Here is a 4,744-nt window from a genome sequence, read left to right on the forward strand (position 1 = left end):
AGAGATAGCAGCCTTGTGTGTCTCCAGCTTTATTGCCCTGTCACCAGCTGGCTCAAATCTTTGAATAGTAGACTTGAGATGCGCGGGAACACTAGCGTCAGGTGATCAATTTTCATAACGGCAAGGAAAGTTGTGTGAACGCCACACCAGATTTTTTAGTTAGTTTTTAACAATTGTAACCAGTATTTGTACAATAATTGAAAAGCAAAAGGCAACATTTCCCACTTCAAATTTCCTTTATTACTGTTTAAAATGATTTACAAAAGTTTTAAAATATACTTATCATTTCAAAATACTAAATATATATGATCTCAATATTGAGGAGCAATGTAAAAAATAAAGTAATAATTCTTTTTTTATCTGTTCACAATTTCTTATACTCAATTGCATTTTACAAAAAAAAATATGTACAGTTTAAAACAAAGAAATAGGATATCTTGAATGTTGAGATAATAGGCCTATATCATTTCTATTCATCATACCTATTGTTTATTCTTATTCAAATTATCAAAAAAATAAAAAGTGTTATTTATAAATTATTTTTGACTACTACTCTTCATAATATTTCTATATGGAGCAAAAGTTGTTTCATACTAATGACAAAAATAGTTAATATATCACAGCTATTGAAACGAAAAGCATCTTATAAATTATTCATGTGACTGAAATAGAACCAAACCAATCAATAGAATAAGGAATAGCAAATTATTTAATTATATTTATAAATTTTCATTGAAGATATAAAAAAAAAAACTATATTATACAACTTTGTGATGATGAAAAAATATTGAAGCCTAAGTAAAGTATGAGCTTGTTTAAAAGTAGCATCAATTGATACTGATATGGGATGGTTTTCACAGAATTCTCTGTAGACATTAATTGTGTAGAGCTGTGATATCTTACTGCAAATTTATCATATGCTACGTCTTGTATTATACCCTTATACCGTATTCGTGCATAGCTCTTCCCAAAGAAACTACTGGGTTGTCATCAACATGAGCTGCTTTCAAATGTTTTGACTTTCATGCCGGATCTGACTTGCAGTTGGCAAGTGGGCGGGCTCTACGTCTCCAAAATTCATCAACCTATCTGCCTGGAGTTTAGTAAACGTAGTGGAAGCCATGTTTTCATCTATCACTTTCTCAGTGTCTCTTTCAGCATGCTTCCAGATAAATCTCTTTTTAACTTTGATGGATGTTTACTGAAAAATCACATTGTAGGTGCAAATGAACTTTACTGGGTCCCCATCTCCAGGCAAATTTGGCATGCAGCAATGTAGTTGTGATTTGCAGAAATTACAGGTACCATATATATTAATAGCATGTAACATGTCAGATGTGATTATGCGCCCCTTTTGTATAAAATCCAACAAGGTAGTCGTGTTTTTCCATAAATTTCATTAATAACGTGTGTCCATGTTTTCCTTTTCAGTTGTGCATAGCTCCTCTGTCCTTTTTTTCTATGACTGTCCTTATAATTTACTTGCTCAGGTCTTATGGAATCCCAATCAGATCTGCTAAGTGTCAAATTAAATTGTAGAATATTTTCAACTTCACCTTGAGAAGACTCTTGAGAAGGATCCCTGCTCCCTGACTCCCTGCTGGTGGAAGAACTTTTAGATGATTCTACTTTTTTTGAAGATTGAGGAGAAGTAATAGTAATACCATGAGGATGAATGAGAGAGTCCAATAATCCAAATCTGTAACAATTGACAAAGACAATATGAAATATGAAAATTATTACATCGTGGCATTGGTCTTCTCTATAAATCTAATAATCAAATATTATGCTGAAACAAGTGATTCTTTTATTCAAATGAATATAATTCGAATATTATTATTGAACGAAAATCCTAATTAAGTGCTATAAATCACCCAAAGACTTCTGCTATTGAAAATATTGTCAACAGGATAAACAGCTAGATGGAAATTCGATATTCATTAATTATTAAATATACAATATTGCAGAAGCAGAAGTCTTCGGGGTGATTTACAGCATTTAATAGAGATTTTGTTTAATAATATTATTCATTAATTAGCATTGAACAAATGCAACTTCCAATTAATTTCCATCTGTAGAATATAAACCCCCACCACGTATCTTGGATGGCAAAGCAAGGTAAACAGTGTGTACATCAGTTTCTCCTTCATTTGTACATCAGATTTTGTTTGTTTTAATTGTTGAAATGGAAAGAGACATGTTTTTGTAATTCGCTTTTCTTGCTTCTTCATTTAAACAACTGAGGTGGTAAGTAGAAAATTCTAATCGTTATGGAAGAATTCATGAAAACATCATTGTTGAGATACTTGTATTGAAATTTAAAACAAGTGAATTATTAAGTGATACCACGTAGCTTGTATTATAATAGGTTGTAAATCAGTGGTTTAACAACACAGATCAGATGGTTTGAGTTTTTCAAGAATACTGACTATATTGCGTGAATAAAGGGTTAATATTGGTAAACAAAGTTCTAGTTTTTCATAACACCTACTATGAGGTTAAAGTTTAAGAAGGAAATTTGTCAATCTTCTTTCAAAATCTAGTTTCAAGATACGTGTTATTGTAGTTTAAAATCTGTTGTTTCAGGAGTGACATACGTGGTCCAAACCAAAGTAAAAATGTCAATGGAAAGTGATGAGGATGATATTATTGATGAGTTAATGAATAGATTGGAAGCTGAAGATACAATTCGTAAGTAATATTTATAATATAGTCTAGATTGAATAGGCCATCATAAATGAATGATTTGCAAGCCAATTTTGTATGCCAGTTGATTGGTAGCTTAAGCCTGTGTCATACCCAGCTACTTTAGTAGTTGGTAGCGAGTAGCTGCTACTAAGCAACAAGAGTGACATAGGCAGCTTCTAGCAGCTACCACTAGAGCTACAGTCTATGTCACATTATTTGCTATTCAGGGCAGCTGATGGAGTAGCAGCTGCTAAGTAGCTTGGTGACACAGGCTTTATAGCCTTATTGGATCTGAATAGCATGCGACTGCAATAATAATTATCTGTTTTGCTGGTTACTACAGAATGCTCTCAAGTTTTCTTCTGACAAAACCCTTGTACAAAAAAAAAAACCTATGAAATGCCTATGGGATGGTTATAAATGAATGAAAGTGAATGAGAAATTTTCAAGTGATAGTTGGTGTTATATCAACAGACTGATAGCATAATTATCAAGTATCAATTGTTTTTTAAGTTAAGGAAGTTATTAACAATAGGCTAGCAAAGTCTTATTTATTTTCATTTTTTTCTGAGGATGATGCCCACATAAGCTCTTAGCTTGTGCGTGGGTAATGGATGAGAGAGATGAATGGACCTACAGCTTTAGGTGGGTTCCAAACCACGGGAAGCGATTTTGGAACTCATAAATTTTATAATTCAGAGGAGTTTGCCTAGCGGTCACCGTTACAACGAGAGTGGTAGGGCGCCGCCGCTTATCTAATCTCACCGATTAGAAGCGCCTCTACCAACTAGGACAATCTCTTCCCTAAGCTTATTTTAAGCTTATATTTTCTAAGCTAATATTGTTTTTGGTCCTTTACAGGTTGTCAATTCCAGGAATGTGTTTTACAACATGAATTCAACAAATTTTTGTTACAACACGATTTTAATTAGATGTGTGACCAACTGTCCACAATCAAATTTTTCATCAAATTCCATTAATAAAATAATCTTGAATTCACAGCTGATTATAGTTGAGGTACCCTACATTAGACATGGACTATTAAAATTCTATATTTATGAATGTCTTCTCTTGGGTACCTTACTTAATCAGGGTATTTGGTTCAAGGTTATTTTATTGAATGGAATTGGATGAAAAATTGATCATGGACACACAGCTTGAGAGTTATCAAAATAATATGGCCTAAAGCATAGTTCCTATTTACATTCAAGACAATCCACTTTTTTACAGGAATAATTCGGAAACGTGGTCCAAGAAATCAGAGGATACCGTCATTTCACAGGAGGATGACATCATTTCACAGGAAGATAACATCATTTCACATGAGAACATATTTACACAAGAGAAAGACATCATTTCACAAGAAGGAATAATTCGGAAAAGTGGTCAAGAATCAAGAGGTACCGTCATTTAACAGGAGGATGACATCATTCACATGAGAACATATTTACACAAGAGAAAGACATCATTTCACATGAGGACATACTTACACAAGAGAAAGACATCATTTCACAAGAAGGAATAATTCGGAAAAGTGGTCCAAGAAATCAAGAGGATACCGTCATTCACAGGAGGATGAATCATTTCACAGGAGCAACATCATTTCACATGAGAACTATTTACACAAGAGAAAGACATCATTTCACATGAGGACATACTTACACAAGAGAAAGACATCATTTCACAAGAAGGAATAATTCGGAAAAGTGGTCCAAGAAATCAAGAGGATACCGTCGTTTCACAGGAGGATGACATCATTTCACAGGAAGATAACATATTTCAATGAGAACATATTTACACAAGAGAAAGACATCATTTCACATGAGGACATACTTACACAAGAGAAGACATCATTCACAAGAAGGAATAATTCGGAAAAGTGGTCCAAGAAATCAGAGGATAACGTCGTTTCACAGAGGATGACATCATTTCACAGGAAGATAACATCATTTCACATGAGAAATATTACACAGAAAAGACATCCACCACAAGAATTGGCTGTATCATCTCCTAAAGCAGATATACATGTTTAATCTCATTGAGCTCTGATGTAGTG

The 4,744-nt window shown here is 33.5% G+C and overlaps 1 long non-coding RNA gene across 1 annotated transcript; it reads left to right on the forward strand.

The window, feature by feature from the left end:
• Positions 1–2,179: 2,179 nt before the first annotated feature.
• LOC120349291 lies at positions 2,180–4,252 on the forward strand. Its single transcript, XR_005570319.1, has 3 exons — positions 2,180–2,244; positions 2,587–2,691; positions 4,208–4,252. It is a non-coding gene; the product is annotated as an uncharacterized LOC120349291 (long non-coding RNA).
• The last annotated feature ends 492 nt before the right edge of the window (positions 4,253–4,744 follow it).

Source organism: Nilaparvata lugens, unplaced genomic scaffold (assembly GCF_014356525.2).
Source record: "Nilaparvata lugens isolate BPH unplaced genomic scaffold, ASM1435652v1 scaffold9074, whole genome shotgun sequence".
NCBI lineage: Eukaryota > Metazoa > Arthropoda > Insecta > Hemiptera > Delphacidae > Nilaparvata > Nilaparvata lugens.